The following is a 13699-nucleotide window of genomic DNA, read 5'->3' as shown; positions in this document are numbered from 1 at the left end:
TGACGGCTGAGGTCAAAGGCATGCTTAAGAACTTTCTTGATGGTCTTAAATTATCCACTGCACCGTTGGAAGTGGTCGATCCCACTAACAAGGTGACGGATGCTAACTCCGACAAGGGGGAAGCTACTAGTGATAAAGTTCATTTGTCTAGTGGTAGAAGTGGAAACGACATCTTTGCCCATGTTGAACCACCCCTTACTTATGGAGGACCGGTTCCCTCCACTCATTTGAATCATGTTGGTCCTCCTCCTAAGTTTGTGAAAAATGAGGATTTTGCCTCTTGGGTCTATCGGTTTAAACGTCATTTAAATCATAGTAATACTAATCTTTGGAGAATTATTGAGCAAGGTTTCTACATGCATGACCCAAGCAACTTCACCCCTAGAGAAGCCGCGGATAATCAATTCAACGAGTCCGCTCTCTTCATCATCCAAGATGCAATTCCATCCGAAGGTATTGCGCATCTCCGACCTTTCACCGTGGCCAAGGAAGCATGGCAACATGTTGTTTCCATTTACAAGGGAAGCGCAAGCATTCAACGCTCCAACTATGAAGTGGTGCAAGATGAAGCCGATGAGTTTGCAATGAATGAAGATGAAGAACCTCGTGAGATTTACCGGAGATTAACCACTCTCGCGGTCTCACTCTGAGATCATGGGAACAAGGATACAGATGACAATTAGATCAAGCACAAGTTTCTCAAGGCCATCATGCCTTACCATAAGGCCATGTACTCCATCATCCGTCAAAGGCTGGACTTCCACACCTTGTCCTCAAGTGAAGTGTTGGATGAGTTTGTGGCAATGAGGATCTTGGACAAGACCGCTGACAATGCGGTGTTGCGTTCTCAACGCGCAAAGAAGCCCAACATTGCCTTGAAGGCCAAGGCTAGTGTGGAAGAATAGGATGAAGAGGAAGAAGAGGAGAGTAACCCCGAAGATACAAATATGCTTATCATGAGCACATGGCTCTTGCTTCAAGGCAATTTTGGAGCAAGAAGAACTCAAGGCCCAACTTTAGCAAGAACAACTCAAGTGGCGCCAAGGGCAAGCAATGTGTGAGGACATGCCATAATTGTGGCAATGTGAGTCACTTTGTTGTGGATTGCCCATACGAGAAGAGGGAGGACAATGGTGGCAAGCTTATTCGAAAAGACAAGGCCAAGTCCTTCCCCAACAATAACAACTTCACCAAGAAGACTCCTCCCAAGGGGTTGGTGGCACAAGAAGAGTACAATGAGGATGATGACGATGATGAAGACGGTGAGACAGTTGCCATGGCCTCCGTTGCCATTGCAACAATTCCACGAGTGTCCCTCTTTGACTCACCCAACGAGAACATCACCGCCAAGTGCCTCATGGCAAAAGCCACCAACAAGGTAACCGTCAACATTAAAACCACCATCACTACTAATCACTCTTTGATGGATTACATTGATGAAAGTGAGGTGTCTAATGAGGAAGAAAATGAATTTGAGTCTTTTATGAGTAAGCTCAAGGGTAAATCCAAGAAGCACTTTGTCGCTCTTGAGGAGTCACACAATGATGATCATGCTAAATTAAAGAAAGATCTTGATCGTGCTCTTGTTGTATCTCGTGTGCTCAATTCCGAGAAGGCCAAACTAGGAGTTGATCTTGCTAGACTCAAGGAGGAGTTTGGTATACTTGACAAGGCTCACAAGGCCTTGAAGGGTGCTCATGCTAGCCTCAAGGAGTCTCATGATCAACTCCAAGTGAAACTAACCAAGGAAAAAGCCACTTTTCCTCATATGGTTTTAATTGATAATGCAAATGCTACTAACCCGTGTTGTGAGCATGTGCATCTTGTGGAGGAGAATGCAAAGTTGAAGGAGCAACTTGAGAAAGGCCTTGTGTCTTGCATACAAGGTTAGAAGAACCTCAATGACCTTTTGATCAATCAAAAGGAAGTTGTGGGCAAGGAGGGTTTGCACCCAAACCTAAGAACAAGAAGAAGAATGACAAGGCCAAATGACCTCGTCTTCTCAAGCAAACTTTTTTTAAGGAGGGAGAGGGTTCTTATAAGGAGAAGAAGAACAATGAGAAGGGTGGTGGTGTCAAGAAGGGCAATGCCACCCCTCCCAATAAAGCTGGTGACTTTAACCCTTCTTATGTGTTATGCCGTGCTAGTGATGGGCATGTTTATGCTAAATTTGTTGGTTCTCTTAATGAGCACATTGAATGGTCAATTTGGGTTCCTAAGACCCTTGTTACTAACATCAAAGGACCCATTACAAAATGGGTACCTAAAACCAATCGTTGATCTCTTGTAGGTGTTTGCTTCCGGTGGGTGATCATGGTTGCTCGATAGTGGAGCCACAAATCATATGACTGGAAGCAAGGAATTGGTGGTGTACGTGCACAAGATTTCATCTATGCCCACCAATGTCGAGTGGGGTGATGACTCGTCTTCTAAGGTATTGGGTCTTGGCAAGGTTGTCATTTCTCATGATATCACGATCGAGAAAGTCATGCGTGTTGAGTCCCTTGCATACAATTTACTTTTTGTTCGTCAACTTACACTCATGGGCTTTGCCACTTCCTTTGATATTGATACTGTGGCCCTCTTGTGGAGCAAGACTCTTAAAGTAGCCTTTGTTGGGCATGTCGAGAACGGTCTTTATGTGATTAACTTTTCGGAGCGACCCACTAAGACCGCGACATGCCTAATGGCTAAAGTTGACATGGGATGGCTTTGGCATCTCCGTTTATCCCATGTCAATATGAGATCTTTGCAAAGTCTTCTCAAGAGGGACCATGTCCGTGGACTAACAAATGTTAGCTTTGCCAAAGATCGTGCTTGCGGTTCTTGTATAGAAGGAAATCTACATGAGAAGGCTCACCCTCCCACGACTATCATCTACTCGAAGAGGCCCTTGGAGCTCCTTCACTTGGATCTCTTTGGACCTCCATCCTTTGATAGTCTTGGGGGTAGAAAGTATTGCTTGATGATTGTGGATGATTATTCAGATACACTTGGGTATATTTCTTCAAGAGGAAGAGTGAGACCCAACAAACCGCCATTGACTTTGCAAATGAAGCTCAATGCCAACACAATGCAAAGATCTTGACGATAAGAAGTGACAACGACACCGAGTTCAAGAACTACACCTTGGATGAGTTTCTTAGTGATGAGGGGATCAAGCATCAATATTCCGCACCTTACACCCCTCAACAAAATGGTGTAGCAGAGAGGAAGAACCGAACGTTGATGGATGCGACAAGGACCATGATGGCGGAGTTCAAGTCTCCATACAACTTTTGGGCTGAAGCCATCAACACCGCTTGTCATGCATCCAATCGGCTCTATCTCCGCAAAGGCTTGAACAAGACTCCATATGAGATACTCACCGGCAACAAGCCCAACCTCAAGTACTTCCGGGTGTTCGGGTGTAAGTGTTTCATTCTCAAGAAAGGTGTTCGTTTGTCTAAATTTGAGGCTAGAGCTCATGAGGGCATATTTGTTGGTTATGCTACAAACTCTCATGCTTACCGTGTCCTCAACAAGTCCACCAGACTCATTGAGGAGACGTGTAACGTGGAGTTTGATGAGAATAATGGCTCCCAAGTGGAACAAAGGGTACTTGTGATGTAGGTGATGAAATTCCTCCCCAAGCCATAAGAAGAATGGGTGTTGGTCATATCCTACTAATTGAGGAACCCCTTGTGGTAGAAGAAGAAGGACAATGTTCCACTCATGTGGAACCATCACCAACCCAAGACCCACACGCTTTCGAAGAACAAAGTGAAGACCCTCAGCCAAATGAACAAGATCAAGGGCAAGATCAACTTCAAGATGGTGGTGAACCACCAAGTGATGCCCAAGGTCAAGTTCTCACCACCGAGCAAGTTCAAGATCAAGAGCAAGCTCAAGATCAAGAACAAGCTCAAGACGACGCTCAAGATGATCAAGTTACCACTCCTCAACTCTCTCTTAAGGAGGAATTGGAGCGTCGTGCCGCCAAGATTGCCTCCAAGCTCACTACCAAAGATCATCTCATGAAGAATGTGCTTGGAAGCTTAAGAAAGGGGGTAAGCACTCATAGACAATTATAAAACTATTGTGAACATCACGCGTTTGTCTCTTGTGTTGAACCCCAAAAGGTCTATGAGGCGCTCGAGGATCCGGATTGGCTCAATGCTGATAACCCACAAGTATAGGGGATCGCAATAGTTTTCGAGGGTAGAGTATTCAACCCAATTTTATAGATTCGACACAAGGGGAGCCAAAGAATATTTGAAGGTATTAGCAGCGGAGTTGTCAATTCAACCACACATGGAGATTAATTATCTGGAGCAAAGTGATCAGTAGCAAAGTAGTTTGATAGTTTTGATAGTAGTGACAACAACAATAGTAATAGTAACAATGATAGCAGTAATTTTGTAGCAAGTGTAATAGTGATGATAGCAGTAGTAACTTAGCAGAAACAATATAAGATAAATTCGTAGGCATTGGATCGGTGACTTGTTGGATGATATCATCATGTGACAGTTATAACCTAAGGCGATACGACATTAGCTCTAGTCCATCGATATAATGTAGGCATGTATTCCGTAAAAAGTCATACGTGCTTTATTAAAAGAACTTGCATGCCATCTTTTGTCCTACCCTCCTGTGGCAGCGGGGTCCATATTGGAAACTAAGGAATATTAAGGCCTCCTTTTAATAGAGAACTGGAACAAAGCATTAACACATAGTGAATACATGAACTCCTCAAACTACGGTCATCACCGGGAGTGGGCCTAGTTGTTTTCACTCCGGGGTTGCCGGATCGTAACACGTAGTAGGTGACTATAACTTGCAAGATCGGATCTAAAACATGGATATGATGATGATAACATAAACGGTTCAGATCTGAAATCATGGCACCTGGGCCCAAAGTGACAAGCATTAAGCATGGCAAAGTCATAGCAACATCAATCTACGAACATAGTGGATACTAGGGATCAAGCCCTAACAAAACTAACTCGATCACATGATGAATCTCAGCCAAGTCCTCACCGACCAGCGAGCCTACAAAGGAATTACTCACTCCTGATGGGGAGCATCATGGAATTGGCGATGGAGAAGGGTTGGTGATGACGAAGAACGAAGATCCCCCTCTCTAGAGCCCCAAACGGACTCCAGATCTGCCCTCCCGAGGAAGAACATGGCTTGGCGGCGGCTCCGTCTTGTGGATCGTGATAATTCTTTCTCCCTAATTTTTTCTGGAAAAATAGGATTTTATAGCGTCGGTTCAGGGTCTGCGGGGCCACCAGATGGGGACAACCCACTTGGGCGCGCCAGGAGAGGGGGGCGCACCCTGGTGGGTTGTGCCCACCCAGGTGCCCCTCTCCGGCAGGTCTTGGCTCCAGAAATTATTATTATTGATATAAAAAATCCTCGCAAAGTTTCGTTCCATTCTGAGAACTTTTTCTGCACAAAAACAACACCATGGTAGTTCTGCTGAAAACAACATCAGTCCGGGGTTAGTTTCATTCAAATCATGCAAATTAGAGTCCAAAACAAGAGGAAAAGCGTTAGGAAAAGTAGATACATTGGAGACGTATCAACTCCCCCAAGCTTAAACCTTTGCTTGTCCTCAAGCAATTCAGTTGATAAACTGAAAGTGAAAAGAAAACTTTTACGAACTCTTTGGTCTTGTTTGCATAAATAAGCTTAAACAACACCCAGGTTTTCAGCCAACATTATAACTAATCATGCTGACAATAACTCTTAAAGATTATAATGACTCATATCAATGACATAATCAGCTAGCGAGCAATAATAAGGTATCTCAAACGGCAACACATTGTCAAAACAACCATGATATAATATGACAATAGTGGTATCTCGCTAGCCCTTTCTGAGACCGCAAAACATAAATGCAGAGCACCTCCAAAGTTCAAGCAGCGACTAAACATTGTAATTCATGGTAGAAAAGATCCAGTCATGATGCACCCAGCATTAGCTACACACAATGCATAAATCATCACAACTGTGCTCTTCTCAGTTTCTAGCACTTGTTTTAGAAGGTGATTACACAACATAAAAGTAAATAGATAGTCCCTTCACAGAGGGAAGCAGTGAGTTGCAGAGGTGCCAGAGCTCAATTTTTAAAAACAGAGTTAAACGAAATTTTGAGACATGCACCCTTCTCATTTACTCCACGACCATCAGTTATCAACATCTTCCATGCTAAACACGCTAGTGGCGGCTCCCAAGCGATAAAAGTAAAGGTTTTGACTCCATTGTGAGTTTTTGTTTGATTATTTCATAGATGAACTCTTTTTCATGTTTGCAGTTTGGGACTGGGCATCCCTGTTACACCCTTTTCTCGTACGATGGCGAGTGAATAAACACTCGACCTGAGAATAACCCGCTTAGCATGGAAGATACCGACCACCTCCTGTTGTTCCATGAACGATCCAGGCACACAAAACAGATATTTTTTTAGAAGTTTTTAGAGGTGGCACATGCAAATTTAATTAGGACGGCAGGGTAATACCGTATATAGGTAGGTATGGTGGACTCATCTGGAATAACTTTGGGTTCAAGGTTTTTGATGTACAAGCATAATTCCCACTTAGTACAGGAGAAGGCTAGCAATTAGATTGAGAAGCGGCCAGCTAGAGAGCAAAAACGATTATAACCATGCATTATGCATAAGTAACATTGGACACTAGCATGAGTAGGATATGAACACCATGAACATAAATATCATAGAGGCTATGTTGGTTTTGATTCAACTACATGCATGAACATGTGACAAGTCAAGCCACTCGAACATTCAGAGGAGGATACCATATCATCATACTACATCACAATCATTTTAACGCTATGTTGATATCCAAGATAAATCATTATCAACTCCCAGCTACTTATGCATGGCATAAGAAACTATAATATCTAATTGTCATTGCAAACATGTTTAATCATAATGGGCTGAAGCATGGATACTAGGATAAACATATTTACACACACAGAACAAGTCGAGTTCATACCAGTTTATCTCTGCCATGGCCAGTTCATGGAATGTCGTCATTATTGCCTTTCACTTGCATGACCAAATGATATGAAAATAATAATAGTGCAAGAGTGCCATGGACTAAGCTGAAATCTGCAAACATTTTATTCAATAGGAGAAGACAAGGTAAAATGTGCTCTTTATTAGTTCAACAATTATTCATATGAGAGCCACTCAACATTTTCGTCGTGGTCTTCTGAAACACCCTCGATGCGACTATAGCTCCCACGTGTCGAGGCACGACTTAGAGACATAATCGCATTGAAGGCATATGTCGCAAGTTAGGCAATCTTCACAACATCCCATGTAATATAAATAATAAAGGGGAGATAACAATAGTTGGCTTACACTTGCCACGTCAATCAAGTACATAAATAACATTACATCATCCAAACACTCATGGCCCGACTACGGCGCCAAAATAAAAGATAACCCAACATGCGACACGGTCCCAATCACCCCCAACTGGGCACCACTACTGATCATCGGGGAAGGAAACATAGTAACATTGAGAGTCCTCGTCGAACTCCCACTTGAGCTCATACGCGTCTCCTGGAGCGGAATCATCAGGCCCTGCATCTGGTGTAATAGTAATCTGTGAGCCACAGGGACTCAACAATCTCGCACCCTCGCGATCAAGACTATTTAAGCTTATAGGTAACGCAAGGTAATTATATGTGGAGCTGCAACAAGCGACTAGCAAGTATGGTGGCTAACTTATTCGCAAAAGAGAGCGAGAAGAGAAGGCAAAGCACGAGCGAGAAACTAGAGAACAACCTGCGCAAACATTACTCCAACACCGTGTCCACTTCCTGGACTCCGCCGAGAAGAGGCCATCACGGTAACACACTCAGTTGATTCATTTTAATTAAATTAAGGTTCAAGTTATCTACAACTGGACATTAACAAATTCCCATCTACCCATAACTGCGGGCACGACTTTCGGAAGTTCAAATCCCTGCAGGGGAGTCCCAACTTAGCCCATGACAAGCTCTCACGGTCAACGAAGGAATAGACCTCCTCCCAAGACGTTCCGATCAGACTCGGTATCTCGGTAACTCAAGACACTTCGACAGGTTAAAACAAGACCAGCAACACCGCCCGAATGTGCCGACAAATCCCGATAGGAGCTGCACATATCTCGTTCTCAGGGCACACTCAGATGAGCTCTCCATACAACTAAAACCAAACCTCGAGTTTCCCCGAGGGGGCGCTGCACAGGACTCTAGTTTGGACCAACACTTAGAGGAGCACTGGCCCGGGGGGGGGGGTGGGGTTTAAATACGATGACCCACGGGCTCCGGAAACCCGAGGGAAAAAGAGGCTAGGTGGCAAACGGTAAGACCAAGGTTGGGCATTGCTGGAAAAGCTTTAATCAAGGAGAAATATCAAGGGGTTCCCATTATAACCCAGCCGCGTAAGGAACGCAAAATCCGGGAACATAACACCGATATGACGGAAACTAGGGCGGCAAGAGTGGAACAAAACACTAGGCGAGAGGCCGAGCCTTCCACCCTTTACCAAGTATATAGATGCATTAAGATAACAAGATAATATAATGATATCCCAACAAGTAAATGAATGTTCCAACAAGGAACGACCTCCAATCTTCACCTGCAACTAGCAACGCTATAAGGGGGGCTGAGCAAAGCGGTAACATAGCTAATCAACGGTTTGCTAGGACAATGGTGGGTTAGAGGTTTGACACGGAAATTTGGGAGGCTTGCAATCAAGTGGTAGGCATCGTAGCATTGGCATAGCAAAATAGCGAGCAAACTAGCATAGCAAAGATAGTAGTGATTTTGAGGGTATGCTCATCTTGCCTGCACAGTTGTCAGAGTTGACAGGATCCTCGAAAGCAAACTCAACGGGCTCCTCGTTAGCGAAATCGTCTCCCGGCTCTACCCAAACAAGACAAACAAGCAACAAGGATACAATCAACCACGTGCAAAACTCAAACAACGCAATGCAAAGATGAGATGCTATGCGGGATGCAAAATGCAAGATATGACAGGAAATGCATGAACCTGGCCTCAACTTGGAAATCCAAGTGTTCCACTGGAAAGATGAGATGAAATCGCTTGAAAACGATATAAAGAACGCCGGAATTTGAGTTACGGTTTGGAAATGGCAAGCGATCCAAAAATGACACCGGTCTGCGATTTACAGCAAGTAGGCATCTAAATGCAATGAGATGAACATGCTACAGCACCCAAACATGACAACAAAATACATGGCAGGGATACATACAAGATGCTTAACAAAAGTCTAGCACTGAGCTACGGCCAATTCATCCATTAACAGGTTCAAAAAAGCATGGCAAAAATGCATATGACAAACAGATCTCAGACTTAGTGAAATTAACACTTGTCTGGAATTTCAGATCAGATAACCCTCTTCGGAGCCACAAAAATACAAGCTACAGGACCTAAACATGGCAAAGTAAAGCATGGCATGGAGCTACTCAAAGAGCTTAACAAAAGTCCCTTAGTGACCTTGAGCCAAAAGGGATCAGAAAATACAATTGCAAGCATGCGAACATAGCAAAAACATAATCAGTTTTCAGACAGTGAAAACTGGCACATGCTGAAATATAACTCAAGTAGGCATGTTCACGAGCTCGATGCACTCACTACGGTGCAAGTCATGGCAAGACAAGCATGCACCCATCAAGAAGGCACAAAATGCAATCTAGACATGGCAAGAACAAAAGCATAGCATGCACGGATCAACTACAACAACATCTGCAAAATTGCAAACAAGTTGACAATCTGCCCAGATTCACAAAGTAGCAAAAGTAGAGCTCGATTTACCCAAGCTAGGGTGCTCCATAATTGCAAACAAAGACATGGATGGATAGAGCACTACAACATTAACAAAACATCCTTACTGATCATCCTCAAAAGAGGCACGGATCACTAGGAAACAACATGAACGTATGGCATCATGAGATAAACAGCTCCAGGACTTAGTGAAATTACTAAGTCCCTGAAAACAGAATTAGCAAGTGCACCACTTGGCAAGCTTGCACTAGACACCACACACATCAAAAAAATACATGGGTTGCACCTCTGGAAAGATGACAAAACCCTTAACAAAACACATGTAGAACATCAGGGCATAACATGCACACATTAATCATGGCAAAAATGACAAAAACCTAAACGGAGTAGCAGATCTGACAATTAACTCAAGTAGACCTCTTCTAACAGTATTTCGGGCATCAAGATGAACTCAAATGAAAATGATGCAATGGAATGAAATGATGTACTCTCTGAGATGAACATTTTGATATGCTATATGCATGAATCGGAGCTACGGATGCAAAGTTACGATGCGATGAACATGTGCATATGGATCTGGGAAACTCAGGACTTAGAAGAAATTTACACCTCCGGAAAGTCAACGGGCGGATGAGGATATCCGGGTCGAGGAGATCCGGGCGGCGCGGGGCTGTGTTTGGATGGAGGGAGTGGTGGATCTGGTCCCGGTTGGCACGGATGACGAGGACGGCCGTGGAGCTCGCCGGAGTTGGGGGAGATGGCCGGAATCGTCGAATCCGGCGAGGACGGCGGGGCGGCGAGGCGATGCGGGCGGCACCGGCGATGCACACGGCGGGGCCAGCGACGCGCGGCGGAGGCAAATGACGAGACGGGCGGCGACCGGCGGCAGCGCCGTGGCGAAGAGCGGCGGCGGGGCGGAGCTGCAATGGCCCGGCGGCGGACGTGCGCGCCGGCGAGAGGCGAGGCGGCGGGGCGCGGTGGCCGGCGGCGAAGGCGGCGCACGACGCGGGCGGCGGCTCGGGGAAGCAGGTGCAGGAAGGCGAGAGCCTCGGGCGGCGGCGGCGACCAGGCCCGCGCGGGCCGGATCTGGGCCCCGCGGGCCGCGCGGCGGAGAGAGAGAGCTGGCCGGGTGAGGTGGCGGGCGCCGATTGGCCTGGAGAGGCGACGGGGATGACGTGGCGGCTCCCCACTGGTGGGAGTGAGGTGGCGGCAGGCGGTGGACACGTCCGGCGCGGCGTGGACGCGTCCGGCGGCGCGAGGAGAGTGATTTTAGGGTTTCATCCGTGAATAAATCGGAGGGGATCACATATATATAGGTAGAGGGAGCTAGGAGAGTCCAAATGAGGTGCGGTTTTCGGCCACGCGATCGTGATCGAACGCTCTAGATGGTGGAGAAGACTTAGGTGGGTTTTGGGCCAAAATGGAGGTGTGTTGGGTGCAACACACACGAGGCCTTCTCGGTCCCTCGGTTAACCGTTGGAGTATCAAACGAAGTCCAAATGATGCGAAACTTGACAGGCGGTCTACCGGTAGTAAACCAAGGCCGCTTGGCAAGTCTCGGTCCAATCCGGAAATGTTGAATCCCCACACATGAAAGAAAGGTAGAAATGACCACCGGAGGAGAACGAAGCGCCGGATTGCAAAGCGGACAACGGGGAAAATGCTCGGATGCATGAGACAAACATGTATGCTAAAGAAATGCACATGATGACATGATATGCAATACAAGACATGCAAGCAATGACAATGCAACAACAGTGAATTACTGGACGACACTTGGGACATCGGTCATGGGGCGTTACAACACTCCACCACTACGAGAGGATCTCGTCCCGAGATCTATAATGGCATCGGGGAAACAACAGAAGGAAGAGAGGAGAGGTAAAACTAAGTTGCTTCTTTGACAAACGAATGAAACCAAAGAACCTTGAGAGGTTGAACAAATTCGAGAAAAGAATACAACGAAGGTGAACAAGGTCGAAAACACTCCGTTAGGAAAGAGGGACAAAGAATGTTGCGAAAAAAAACCTTGAGGTTAAAGGGCAAGATGTATATTGAAACCACTCCGGTTAAAAAGGATAAGGACGAAAAAGAACACGATCCTGACAAAACAAGAAGATGGGTTGCAGAGAGCAACATCACAATGCCTCCAGAACGAAAAAGTAGAGCAAATATAATTGAGAGAAACGAATGTAGAAGACAATGCCAACTTCTGCTACAAAAGAGCCTGGAAAGGCATCTTTAGGAGAAGGGTTGAACGGAGTTGTTGGAAAATCAAAACGAAAAGAATAAGATTGATATGGTCTTATGGAACACATCTCAAATTATGAGGTGGAATTTTTCCACTTACGAAAAATAATGGATTGGATTGATATCAATAAAGGAGACGAGAAACTAATTTCACCGGGAAGGATGAAGAAGAGCTTGGATTATTTATGAGCACCATAGATAGCAACAATCCTTAGGGAAGGCTTTATGTGAATATAACCCAAGATAACTCCCATGACGAGATTGATGGATTTAGATATCTCAATCTTGACAACATGTGAATCATGAACCACATAGGAAATCATCAAGAATGACATAATACCACCTCAATGATACGTAGAAAGAATTGAACTCCGGATTGCAAGATGAAGAATGCTTGACTCCTTAGAAAAGAATCTCGATGAACACTTCGAGAAGGAGTATCAAACGAAAAGAAAAAGAAGTTGAAACACAAAGTGAAACCTTGTAATGATTTAGATGGATCTCGTATAATTAGAGCTTGGAACTCCGGGAAGAAAGATGAGCTATTGGAACCAAGAATAAGAATGATGAGCCACTCGGAAAACAGGAATTAATAAAACTCGATGAAACAAGAATAAGAATTACATTATGCGTATCCTTCACCAATTAAAATTGATGACAAGCAATGAATTGGCATACTACTTATTCTCGTAGAAAGGATTATGATAGATATAGCGCCAACTTGAGAAAGTCTTCAGCAAGTCACCGGTAGGATAGAAAAACAACGAAAGAATTAGTATGACAACCAAGAAGATCTTGAGCGAACCACCATAAAGTTGAAAAGAACATTGAGAAGAAAAAGAAACACCGGTAAGAATTAGCAAATGAATGAAGAAGCTTGAGAGATTTAGATACAGAGAACAAAGAGATCACGAGCTGATTGAAGATCACTTAAACGAAGCACCGGTAAGATTGGAGAATGATAACTGAAAGCTGAGAAAGAATACACCTGAATTGATGGACTCCAGATAACAAATTGAGAAGACTCTTGAATTAGCGCCGGATAGTTGAAAAGAATTCTCGCAATCCAAAAACAACTATGAGAGGATGGCAACAAGCTAGAATCACGAATCTTGAAGAGAATGGAGCAAGATATGGAGGAAATTCTTGTTCGGTCTCAAAAGATGCGAATGACAACGAGAAACACCACCAAGAATTATTGAGGCACCGGAATGACGATTTTAAAGGTTGAACCAACGACGAAAATAAATGAAAGATCTTGGAGAAAGACATTTGACTGATGACAATGCATTCTTACGTCAAATTCGAAAAGAATTTGATGGTAGCTCCGGGAAAATAGAAGAGTCAGGTAAGATCCTGGAAAAAGACCTGTGGGTTAGGGCCCACTGAAAAGATACACGGTAGAACGATTCAAAAGAGAGAAAGCACCGGTTGAATTAAATGGCTTGAATGAGATAACATCCTCAAAAGAGCTTGAATGAATGTAGAGTGGAAAACACAAATCATCGAGATATCTTGAGCACTCCGGAACAATAGAATAGCAAGCGGGGAAGTTTTAAGAGGTGCACCGGCACGAAAAGACATTTGAAACAAGGAAAAAGGATATGATCAACACCAAAATCTTGAATTGGTTCCACCGGAG

Source organism: Triticum aestivum, chromosome 5A (assembly GCF_018294505.1).
Source record: "Triticum aestivum cultivar Chinese Spring chromosome 5A, IWGSC CS RefSeq v2.1, whole genome shotgun sequence".
Taxonomy (NCBI): Eukaryota; Viridiplantae; Streptophyta; class Magnoliopsida; order Poales; family Poaceae; genus Triticum; species Triticum aestivum.
The sequence above is the reverse complement of the archived record's forward strand: the minus strand, read 5'-3'. Positions refer to the sequence as shown.